Source organism: Spermophilus citellus (genome assembly GCF_964194105.1).
Source record: "Spermophilus citellus genome assembly, chromosome: 1".
Classification (NCBI taxonomy): Eukaryota; Metazoa; Chordata; class Mammalia; order Rodentia; family Sciuridae; genus Spermophilus; species Spermophilus citellus.
In genome coordinates this window covers 146,575,987-146,588,967 of record NC_138182.1, presented here as the reverse complement: position 1 = coordinate 146,588,967, position 12,981 = coordinate 146,575,987, and the positions used below count along the sequence as shown (strand labels likewise).

The window sequence follows — 12,981 nt, the reverse complement described above, 5'->3', positions numbered from 1 at the left end:
TTTGCTCTGTCTCACCATGTGAGACCCTGTACCATATTATGGTGCAGCAAGAAGACCTTCACCAGATGCCCCCCCCACCCCGTGTTCTTGGATTTCCCAGCCTCCGAAACCATGAGCCAAGCTCCTATTCTTTATAAATTACCTAGTCTCATGCATTTTGTTATAGCAGCAAAAAATAAACTAAGACACCTGATAATGGACGGGGCCTAGAGAGCCTATAACCCAAGAAATAGCCTCATGTCTGGGGACAGGCTGATAACTGACAACTGCCTATTTGGGAGATGGATTGCTGGGTTCCTGGGAAATTTTCAGAACACAGATGGGAGAGCCAGGAAGAGATTCTCAGGATACTGGGAGTATCTCTGGTGACTTCATATTTGTGAAACTGAACACTGATTGTGGGCATATCACTGAAGGCTCAGTATCCTCACCAACTATCTCCAGTTTTACTGGGACCCAGAGACAAAGGTGCATGTGTGTGTACAGATGGAGGAAAACTTTGTTACTCATAGTCGAGCTTGATGTTGAGGATCTTCCAAAGCCCTGCTCAGATAGGAAACAGTGACTGACAGAGAAGTTCTGTGTACTGGATACATGGAAAGGCATTAAGCATGTACCAGGGAGGAGAGCACTCTTGTTCAAAGAACTACGGCGCATCCAATCACCATGTGCAGTGATTGTGCCTCTCACCCTAAGCTTTTGATGAGAAGGTGAACTGAATTTTGCCACCAAGGCCTGGCACCTTGCCCTCTTTGGAGTGGAGACACACTATTCTCCCAACATGTCACTTTCATGGCATATAACTTACTACTGCTGAGCCAGCACCTTGCATACCTCCTGTATTAATCTGTTTTCCATTGTTGTAACAACATATCTGAGGCTGGGTAACTTTATAATTTTATAAAGAAAAGAGGTTTAAGGTAGGTGCAATGGTGCATGCCTGTAATCCCAGCAGCTCAGGAAGCTAAGGCAGGAGAATCCTGTGTTCAGAGCAACACTTTGCAACTTGCAAGGCCCAAAGCAAATCAGGGAGACCCCATCTCTAAATAAAATATTTTTAAAAATGGCTGGAGATGTGGCTCAGTGGTTAAGCACCCCTGGGTTCAATCCCCAGTACAAAAAAGAGGAGAGGTTTAGTGAGCTCACAGTTTGGCTGAGCATTCAAACAGCATGGCTCTGGCTCTGGTTGGAGTGCGTATAAGAGGGAGAGATCACATGGTAAGACAAGAAGCTACAGAGGGGCCAGTATTTCATTTTTATAAAAACTTCGAGAACTAACCAGGGTCCCAGAAAACTAAATTCCTTTCAGAGGGCAGTGACCCAATGACCTAATCACTTTGCATTAAGCCTCACTGCTCAAAGGTCCCACCATCTCATAATACCACCACACTGGGGGCCAGGCTCCAACACACAAACCCCTGGGGCACACATTCAAACCATATCCAAACCATTGCACATTTTCACCTCTACCAGGAAAGACTATATGGTGTCTGGCTTGGTCAGCCCTCCATGCATATCTACTGAATCAAAGCCGAATGTGTCCTCCTAGGCAACTGAAAGTTAATTTTATTGAAGAATGTTTTAAGATTTTCATAGCCTCCCCCCATATAATTGAGACACCCTGGGGTATTTCAAGACTAGAACTGATCTGCACTCTCATACACCTTTTACCCTTTCCCCTCTGTGGTTTCTCTAATAGTTGAATTAGAAACAGACTGAATCGCCAAAATAAACCCTCATGTTCCATACGCAGGAAAGAGGGATTTAAGTTGGACTTCCTTAGTACTGGCAGCTACATTCACACTAGGGGCTCTTACCTAATAAAAAATCCCTTCTGGGATTTGTGAAAGAAATAGGTTTGGGGTTGGCAGTGACTCGTGGCCTAGTGTGATTACATATGTTGCCTTTTGCTGTTGGGGTTGATTTCCTCTAAAGCAGATCCCGCCAAAGAGTATCAGTGGTGCCCAGTCTACCAGCCAGGGGAAGATGTTCTCTCAGAGTCAGGCAGCTGTGCTTTGGAAAGACCTGTGATTTTTCAAATGCAGCCACTTTGGCTACCAATGTCAGATCCACCTGCCACTTCTGGCCTGCCTAGGTCTGGATGGGCCAATGAGAAAGTTCTTTCTTGAACTCTCCTCTTTGGAGCCCTAGAAGTGTAGAGTCTGCCCAAAGGGCTGGGCTCTGGAAGTTACTCATGTAAAGATGTGTTGGGTCGGGGATGTGGCTTAGTGGTAGAGCCTTTGCCTAGCACACAGAAGGCTCTGGGTTCCATCCCTAGCACCTATACATGAACAAAAAAAGGAAAAGAAAAGATACATTAATGTTATTGTAAGGGTGGTTTACAGGATGGGACCAGTGACTAACTGAGGAAACTCTATGAGGCTGGGTGGCCCATGCAGACAGGGAGCATGCAGCACTGTAGGTAGGAATTCTTACCTTGATGGCTTCTTTGCCTTGAATCTTCTCCAAAGTATTTTTTCCTTAGCAAGCAAAGTTAGAAGGCTGGCAAATTCCCTCCCTTCTCAGGCTAGGAGGTATGGTTTAATTTGGATTGCAACTATGGACCGGTAAGGAATGGTTTATGGCACGGGGAAGGTATTTCTGAATCTCTTGGGTTCACAGATCCTCAGGAGTTATGAAGTAAGGGCCTCTGGAGAGTGTCTTCTCTCACAATGAGGATTAGAGCTTTCATTTGGTACCTGACCCTGTGCAGTGCCCAGAAGTCAGGAATCCCCAGTAAGACAGAGTCTCACTCTGAAAGAATTTCTATTTCAAGGGTAGAGACCTATACATGCACCAATAGTTAAAGGTTAACCAAATAAACAAATGAGAAGCTTATTAAGTGCAATTTAATCCTTTCCACACCCCGTGAGGTAAGCACTATTATTATCCCCATTTAACAGATGAGAAAACAGGAGCAAAGAGAAGTTTAGTGACTTCACCAAGGTCACAGGATGATAAATGTAGGAGCTGGAATTTTCTTGAAGATAGCCTGGCTCCAGGGTCTGTATTTTTAATTAACCTCCAAGTCAAAGACCTCTTGAGAGCTCCTGAAGGAAGATGGGGTCTCTGAGAGAATAGGTACCCTACTCTGGATATTTCATACACCCGGGATGTGACCTCAGCCTTCCTGAGAAATAGCAGTTTATTCCCGGGATGGACCAGCTTGAACTGTGTGATTGGGTAAAAGGAGAGAAGAAAGCCAGGAAGAAGTGCAAAACGCCCTGTGTCTATTCATGACCTCCCCACCCCACCCCTACTCGCTCCCTCCTGGTGTCCCATTCTTCTGGGTATCTCCCTCTCCCTTCCACCAGGCCATCTCACCAGCAAAAGAGAGGAAGAGAATGAGCTATCTAAATAACTTTTCCCAAAAGAGCTATAGGTGGTGATTTCTTTTTTAAGTTAAGCTCCTTGAAGTATAATTTATATACAGTAAAACTTATTCTTCTTAGCTGTCCCATTCTATAAACTTTTATGTACATTTTAAAAATTGTGGTAAAATACACACCGCATAAAGTTTACCATCCAAATGATATTTAAGTGAACAGTTCGGTGGTATTAAATACACTCACAATGTTGTAAAACCATCACCACCACCCTCCTGCAGTACCTCATATTAAGTAGAATAATACACGATTTGTCCTTTCTGTGTGTGGCATGTCACTCAGCACATTGTCTTCGGTTCCCCTGTGTTGTAGCACATGTCAGAATCCCTTTCCTTTTTGAGGCTGAACAACATTCCATTTTATGGATAGAACATAATTTGTTATCCATTCATCCGTGAATGGAGATTTGGATTGTTTCCACCTCTTTTTGGCTATTGTGAATAATGTTGTATGAACTTTAATGTGCAAGTTCCTGCTTTCATTTGCTTGGGATGTATATATATTCCAAGGATTGGAATTGCTGAGTCACATGACAAAGTCACGGTTAACTTTCTGAGGCTGCTCCATCCATACTGTTTTCCAAAATGGCTACAGTGTTATGCATTCCCACCAACATTCTGGCTTCTCCATATCCTGGCCATCACTTGTCGCTTTGTTTTTTGATCACAGCCATCCTAACGTTTATGAAGTGGTACCTCCTTATGGTTGGTTCTGTGAGTCTGATAAACATACCCATCATATAGCCATGGAGGTGATATTTTAGGAGGAAACCAATCTACACAGATGTACTGTTTTGAAAGCTAACTTGTTCTTGGGTTTCAAGGAAGAGATTTCAAGAGAGAAGGTGAGTCATGAGGTAGCTATACCTTCCCAGACTCAGGTATCTGAGACCTGAAGCTGGACAATGGTGCAAGGAATGGATTAGAGGCCAAAGTCATGGAAGCCTGTGTCCTTGGGACCTTGTCTAGACAACTAGACCCAGATGAAGGTGACAGGAGCCAGGGATCAGAAACCAGCAGTTTGGTACTAGCTATCCATGGCTTCTCAAGTGTTTTAAAAAATTGTCTGGTTGTCCAGGCACCATGGCACGTGCCTGTAATCCCAGCGGCTCGGGAGGCTGAGGCAGGAGCGTGGTGAGTTCAAAGCCAGCCTCAGCAGAAGCAAGGCGCTAAGCTACTCAGTGAGACCTTGTCTCTAAATAAAATACAAAATAGGGCTGGGGATGTGGGTCAGTGGTTGAGTGCCCCTGAGTTCAATCCCTGGTATCCCCCCACCCTGAGCCAAAACAAAATAATTGGTTGAAGTTTATAATGCTTTCACTGGTTAAGAATTCCCTTAGCCTTTTGGAGAAATAGCAGTGGGGACTCAGGTGACTGAGGACCGAGGACAGTCTGGAACCTGGCCTGTTCTGTCTGAGGTAGGCTTACTTACTTTAGCTTGCTTTGAAGATCAAGCTAATAGCCATCCCCCATGAACCCATCCTCCAGTTTCAGCAATTATCAATGTACTGATGTGGGTTCATCTAACTCTCACCTTTTCTTTCCTTTTTTCTTTTCTTTTTTTTTTCTTTTTTTGTCCAGAGTATTCCAAAGCAAATCCCAGTGTGTCTGTCAATCAGCTTTTTAATTTCTGTAACAAAATACCCAGGAAAAGCAATTTAAAAAAAACAAAAGGTTTATTTGGGCTCCGTTTTAGAAGTTTTAGTCAACAGTCAGTTGACCCTGTTGCTTTTGGATCTATGGCAAGGCAGCACCTCAGAAAGCAAAAAAGAGAAAGAGACCAACATTCCCTGATCTCTTTCAAGGGCATGCCCTCAATGATCTAAACCCTCCCACTGTGTCCCAACTCTTAAAGTTCCCAGCACTTCCCAACACCAAGCTGGAGATCAAGCTTCAACACCTGGGACTTTGAGAACATTCCAGACCCAAACTGTAGCATCTGGAGACCTGACATGTCACTTGCAAATATTTTATTCTGTATCTCTCACTGATTACAAGTTTTTCCTCTTGCATAATTGTAGTGTCATTGTCACACCTAAGATGAATATGAATATAATATAATTTCTGTCCAAAGTCAGATTTCTTCATATGTCCCCCAAATACATCGTCTCAACATAACATTACCCAGACACCCTCTGGTCATGTCCTGAAAACTGTCCCAAGTCCTCTAGTCTGAGGGGCCCATAATTCCTTCTGGGGTATAATAGCTATAAGCACCTATAGTGGGAGAGTGGCCTCTCCCTGCCACCATGGGACATGGGGTGAGCTGATATACCCAGTGGCCGGCAACAGGTGAAGCTGCATCAGGGAGGGGCCAGGAGGGAAGAGGAGCAGTAGTCAAGGTGTCATGCAGTGCCGTGGTCAGGAGCACAGACTTTGGAGTAGGATAGCCCTGTGCAGGTCCTAGCTCTGGACCTCAATGGTTATGCAAGTTTGAGCAGACTCCATGAGCCTCCATTTCTTCAGCCATAAACTAAGGATATATAAGAGTACCCACTTCACATTAAACCCTGCTCCTAAATGCACTACCTTATTGTTAAGTACTCAGTGTCATCAACATGGTCATTCATCATCATAATCATACTGAGGTGGTGACTGTTATCCTGATGAAGATCCTGAGTGCCTTATCTCCTGGCTGTCCCCTGGGCCTGGCATGGCCTGGGGAAACCTAGATTATAAGGAAACCCAATTACATGGAAAGTGGTCCCTCTTAGAATACCAATATTGTTTTGATGCCAAAGTGTGATGCCCAAACCCAGAAATTCTGGCACTCTCTGTGCCTTGCAAAACTCTGGGACCTCTATGTCCTTGTGGGGGATACCTTTTTACAATGTCATTGCTGATAAGGGAAGGCACCAAAGAGTCCCTTCAAAGGGCCCTGTCAGCTTCTTTCCCAGCTAATTCTGTTCAAACCCAAGTATATGACCTGGGATTGATAAAAATAACAGGCCAAAGGTGTTATTCCCAAATATTAATTGAAATCATTATTTTGATTTCTCTAGGGACACAGAAAGGGAGGAGATTGTTTGGCACTAGAATAGTCTGCTACCCAAATGGGAAACATTTTAGGGGAGCTCACCCAGATATTCCCCCATGCTGGTATGGGGAATGCTAAAGGAAGGAGCACTTTCCAAGCAAATGACACCAGAGGTGAGAAAATCCACAGCACTTGGGTAATAAAGAAATGACAAGTAGGCTGTGTAAGAAAAACACTATTGTATTGAGCCTGAAGGTCAGTCCTTCTGCAGCAGACTTGTAATCCAGGGAAACACGGCTACACTGAGTTCTCCTGACCTCCCCAGGCATCTTGGCAACTCATTGCTTCTTCTGGCCAAATCCTGATATCTTCCCATCTCACATATCAATCTTCTAAACAGGACTCAGAAAGAACTTTCACCTCTAATGCCCGAATGGGTTCAAAGGAGTCTATCAGGATGGCTCCAGGCATGATCAAGCAATACCCCCTAGCCCTGGCCTCTTCCCCAGCCTGCTTCCCTCATGGGTTGGAATCTCATGTCCTCCCTACACCAACTCCATCTGTATGCCCAGCTCTGTCCAGGCCCCTGAGACCTCCCTCAGCAGAAATGAGAAGCCTGGGAGTCTAAACTTGGAATAACTGGCACCTGCCTTCTGGTCTTTAGTTCCCCCTCAGTCTTGATGTTCTCCTCTGTGAAATGGACATGATCATTTCTACCTCAAAGGACCTTCACAAGCATCTGAGTAGCACACTGCACCTATTAGAATCAACATCCAAACTAATTCCAGCCTGCATAACAAATGACTGTGTGCTATACTTCAAAACGTTTTTTTCTTCTCATTCTGAGACTTTTCTTGGGGAGAGAGGGAGGGAGGGCAGGAGGGACACTGTTGTAAACATATGTGTTGTCACTTGAAGAGAGTTCAAGCTGGTTTGCATTTCTAAGATGAACCTTCAAATGTCTTGCAAGGTCTTTGCTTCCTGATTAGGCAACATGCACAGCAATTAGCCACTTCTCCTTTGGGGCCAAACTGTCTAGAAGACCTACTGGCGCCTAATAAGGAGGCATGAAAGACACTCTTTGGGGGACAATTCTACTTAATGTTGTCTGCTTTTCATTTAAACAAGTCATTTGTTTTTATGCAAAATGGATTGCTGGGTTACTTCAGTGACTCAGTACCCTGCATAAATAGGAGCAAAACCAGAAGATTCTGCTCACAGTCATCCCTGGTTTGAGAAAGGGAAAACCTATGCCCACCCTGCCACTCTGCCTCTGTTGTAGGATGAATTGATGCCTTTCCCCCCAAGCCCCAGTTGCTATCACTCCTGCTCAGGGATTTGTGAGCCTCCAGAGAGCTAATGGCTTGGTTGTTTTCTAAATCCTCAGGATGCCTACAAAACAATTTCTTCCAGGAAATGAAAACAAAAAGACTTAAAAGTAATGTCAACAGCCACGCTCCCTCAGCCTTTTATGGCTCTTTGCTGTTAAGAAGATGCAGTTCCAGACACTGTGGCTTCTAGAACCCAAACAACAACCCTGTGAGGGAGGTAGAATGAATATTCTGTACACCCCACCCTAAGGATGGGCAGAGTGAGGCTGAGGGGGGTGGAGTGACACAGGCAGAAAATAATAACACTGGAATTGGAATCCTTACTTTCTGACACCCTGGACTCCAATCCTGGTTCTCTCACTTTACATTTGGGAGCTTGGAGAAGTCAACAAAGTCCTTTGAGCCTTAGTTTTCTCATCTATATAACAGAGGAGTTAGGATGCATGTAAGGGAAGATGAGATGAAATGGGATGTGAATCTCCAGGGTGGTGAGCATGGAACAGAGGGGTCAAGAACTTCTGCCTCTATTCACACTAAAGCAGCCCTGATTGGCATTGCGGACTGGCGCACACCGCGCATGCGCAGCCCATGGTTCCAGTCATGAGTCTGAAAAGCGAGCAAGGCGAGCAAGGCGGAATCAGATGCAACCTCTAGGAATATGTATGATGGGGTATTGTCACGATTGTGTCCACGGAAAAAGGATTTTGCCAGTATAAATAATGTTACTCAAACAGATGCCTTTAAAATTATCCAAAGAGAATTTATCATGGGGGTTAGAACTCTCTGCCTCAGCCCCTGACTTCTGGGGATGGAGAGGCGCTGGAGATTAAATTTAGTCACCAGTGGCCAGTCATCTTATCAATCATGCCAATACAATGAAACCTCAGCAAAAACTGTAAGTGATGAGGTTTGGGTGACCTGCTAAATCCTCAGGGAGGGTGGGAGGGTAATGAGTTTAACTCCATGGGGACAGTTCCTCTACTGAAGATCCTTATGTGCCTCTTCATCTGGCTGTCCATGTGTATCTTTTATAATAAAATATGATTGTCAGTATTGAAAAGGGAGATTACCCAGGTGTGCCTGACCTAATCTCATGAGTCCTATCAACATGAATCTAGAATGAGAAAGAGATGAAATCAGAGAGATTTACAGAGTGAGAGCCTTTACAGGGAGCCAAGTGGCCAGGAACTGTGGACAGCCTCCAGGAGCTAAGAAGAGTTCCTGGCAATTAACTAATAAGAACAGGAAGGCCTCTTTCTTTCATCCGCAAGGACTTAAATTCTGCCAACAGCTATGTGAGCTTGTAAAAGCCCCCCTGAGTCCCTAAAAGGAACACATCCTGCCACCACCATGATACAACCTTGTGAGACCCTGAATAGAAGATGCAGAGTTTTGACCTAAAGTTTTAAGCTTCTGGGACTGGGGTGAAACCCAGGGGTAGAGTGCTTGCCTAGTGTGTGCAAGGCCCTGGTTTCCATCCCCAGAATCACTAAATAAATAAATACATAAATAAGAAAGAGAGAGAGAGAGAGAGAGAGAGAGAGAGAGAGAGAGAGAGAGAGAGAAAGAAAGAAAGAAAGAGAAAGAAAGAAAGAAAGAAAGAAAGAAAGAAAGAAGTTTTAAGCTGCCAAATTAGAGGTAATTTGTTATACATCAGTAGTAATCAAGTACAAAGACAAGGTCAATACAGGGTGACTGTGTGTTATTGACAGCTCCCAACAATTATCCCAGAACTAATGGTTCAAACAACAAACATTTATCATTTTGTGGTTTCTGAGAGTCAACCATGCAGGCAGGGCTTAATTGGATGTCTCTGCCTCAAATTCCTTCACCTAGATGTCCTCATGGCTTATTCCTTCTCTTCATTTAGATTTCTGCTCCAGTGACATCTCCTCCAAGGAAACTGGCAGGTCATGCTAGCATTTGTCACTCTGTCTCCCTTGTAGCCACTTAAAATTTCTTTACTTGTTAGTGTTATGTTGTGTCCCCCACAAAATACATATGGGAAGCCTTAACTTCCTGCTGCATAGAAAGGTGTTTTTATTGGAAATAGTCTTTCTAGATATAATCAATTAAGATTAATTCTCACTGGATTAGGGTGGATCCTAACCCGGTGATTGGTGTTCACATAAGATGAGGGAATTTAGACACAGAGGCAGACCCAGGGAAAATGCCATGTGATGACTCAGGAAGAAATGAAATCGGTGAGTCTACAAATCAAGGATTGCTGGCAACCACCAGAAGCTAAGAGAGAGGTAAGCAAGAATCCTCCTTTAGTGCTTTTAGAGGGAACGTAGCCCTGCCAATACCTTGATGTTAGTCGTTTGGCCTCTAGAATAGTGAAATAAACTTCTGCTGTTTTAAGCCACCAGATTCGTGGGGTTTTGTTATAGCAGCCACAGGGAACTAATACATGTTTATTACTACCTTCTCTCTCTCTCTCTCTCTCTCACATTCTCTAATTCATGATTTATGGTTTATAATCTATACTCCTCCATTGAAATGCAAGTTTCTTGAGAACAACTGGCTTCTTTATTGATTTGTTTGCACTGGAATCTCCTGTACCTAAATCAGTGCTGGGAACCGGACTTACTAAAAATGTGATATGTGAATTGATAAATATTTACTTATTTATCAATTTGTGCATGTGGTACTAGGATGGAATCCAGCTAGACAAACACTCTACCACTGAACTATATCCCCAACCTTGATTAATATTTATTTAGTAAAATCATGTCCATAATATAATTACTCTGCAGTAAGACACATTCCCCTGCAGTTAGAAGGATTAAGAAAGAAGTAGGACAGGTTGACTATTTCAATATGAATTTTAATTTTTACTTTATTTTATTTTCTGCAGTGCTGATGATCAAACTCAGGGTTTGATGCTGCTTGTCAAGCAATCTACCACTGAGCTACAACCCCATCCCTAAATTTTTTATTTTTACATCTCAGAAGATGCCAAGATTTCAGGAAGGAGGGAAGTGTTGAACTTCAATAAAATAATTATTTAGTTATGAATATGATAAAGGAATGGAACATTTAGATTTATATTATGTAGCCTACTACTGTATTATCATAACATATTTGTGAACTCCATTTTACTGGATGCCTGTTCTGGGAACAAGTTCTAGTTTCACTGAAAACAAGGAAAGAAGAACTAGGCAGGAGAACCCTTAAAGTTAATTATGAAAGAAATTGAGTCAAGATTCTGGCTCTCTGGGGCTCCTTTGAGACCCTGATTAAAGCTCAGGGCACAGACAGAAGTGCCTATTCATGCAAAATCTCATGTGTTTTGAGAATTTCCTGCAGCCAGGTTAAGAGCTCTTGTTCTAAAGAATTTTTTCAACGTAAGTTCATTTTCCTGACTGAGAATGACCTCAAACCTCTTACTGAACTCTGCTTTCCTTTTGCAAGGGGTAAGATGGGGGCTGTGTGTAGACACTAGTGCTGAGTACTGTTTCATGAGGTTGCGGGGAATAAAAATAGTTAGATCTTATTAAGAGAAATGAACTCATTTGAATGCAAAACTAATAATCTGATATGATTGTTCAGCATCTTTATCCCAAGGTTCTCAAAGTGCTTGGTTTTTTGTTTGTTTGTTTTGGGTACTCAGCTTTGAGCCCATGGGGTGCATAACCACTGCGCCACATTCCTGCCCCCTCTTTTTCAATTTTTAATTTTGAGACAGGGTCTCACTAAGTTGCTGAGGCTGGCTTTAAACTCATGATTCTCCTGCCTTAACCTCCTGAGTTACTGGGAATACAGGAATGCACCACTACAGTCGGCAAGTTGCTTGTTTTTAAGCAACCATAAACAAACCCCAGAGGGATGCTGGAGATCTGTGTAAGAGCCCTAAGAGTCCTGCTCAATGAGTTTTCATGGAATACCAGGTATCATTAATTAGCCCATAGACTGATCAAAGATGACTGACATAAGAAGAGTAATGGTACTGGCTTTGGGATCTGACTGGACTTCCCACCTCTCTCATTGACAACCTGGGTGACCTTGGGCACATTGCATAACCAGCCTAAGCCTCAGTTTTTCTGACTATAAAATGGAAATAATAATCCATTTAAAGGATATCTTGATCTGTTTTCTGCTTCTACAACAGAATACCACAGACTGGGTAAACGATAAGCAATAGAAGTTGTATTTGGCTTGTGATTCTAGAGACAAGGAAGTCCAAGAGCATGGTGCCAGTATGTGGAGAGGCCATTTCATGACGTATCACAACATACTGGAAGGGCCAGCACACATGGCAAAGAGGAAAATCAGGCTGACCATGTCCTTTTAATAAGGAACCCACTTCTGCAATAACTAATCCTGTGATAACAGAATTAATCCATTTATGGGGCACAGCCCTCCTGACCTACTCACCACTTAAAGGTCCTACCTCTCAACACCATTGTATTCAGGATTAAATTTCCAACACATGAATTTTGAGCTGGGGACATGTTCAAGCCATAGCTGGCAGTGTTGTGGGAATTAGGAATAATGTATAACGAGCACTTGGCACTGAAGCACTCCATGAATGGTAGCTATTATTGCTGCTGCCATTGTTAATATTATTAAAATTGACAATGCCTTACATTTTGTAATGTATAACCCATATCTGGCTATGCATCAGATGTATCTGAGAAGCAGTGAAGACAAATTCCCAGGCTCCACCCAAGACCTACTGAATCACACTTTCTTGGAATAGGGCCCAAGTGTGCCTGGCATCTGCAGTTTGAAGCTTCAGACCCACCTTGCTCCCTTGTCCACCCTGATCTGGGTCCCTGGAGACTTACCATGGTTGGGTCTCATTTGACCTTCCTGAAGATCACGGTGGATTAGCCACGTCCCTCATGCAAAATGATGTCCCTCAAGCTCCTTTCACATAGCTTCTGTATGCAGCTTTCTCTCTCTCTCTCTCTCCAGGGACAGAGAACTCTTCCCTCCACCAGCCCCTCTTTGTCTTTGAGATTATTTTTAAATGCCCCCAGGATTTTATTTTAATCAGGTATGGTAAGATGACAGATGTGGGGCATTCTTGCCCCTCCCAGGCACACTGTGCCAGGATTCTGAATCTTTCTCTCACTTTCCTTTTTAATAAAATTCCTGCTCACTTGCTTACCTCAGCAGCATTCATGGTGTTCATTCTTTGACTTGGAGGAACATGAACCTGATCCCAACTCCTTCTGGGACAGTTCTTATCCCAGGAACCACTCAGCTGACCCAGAAAGACCTCCTCTACACACTACAGTCTTCAAAAGCAAAGTGAATTATTACCAATGACACGGTGG

General features: G+C 43.4%; 1 protein-coding gene across 1 annotated transcript in view; it reads left to right on the top strand.

Moving 5' to 3' along the window:
• COL23A1 (collagen type XXIII alpha 1 chain) overlaps nucleotides 1-12,981 on the top strand; it is a 357,570-nt gene that overhangs the window by 94,060 nt on the left and 250,529 nt on the right. The window lies entirely within an intron of this gene.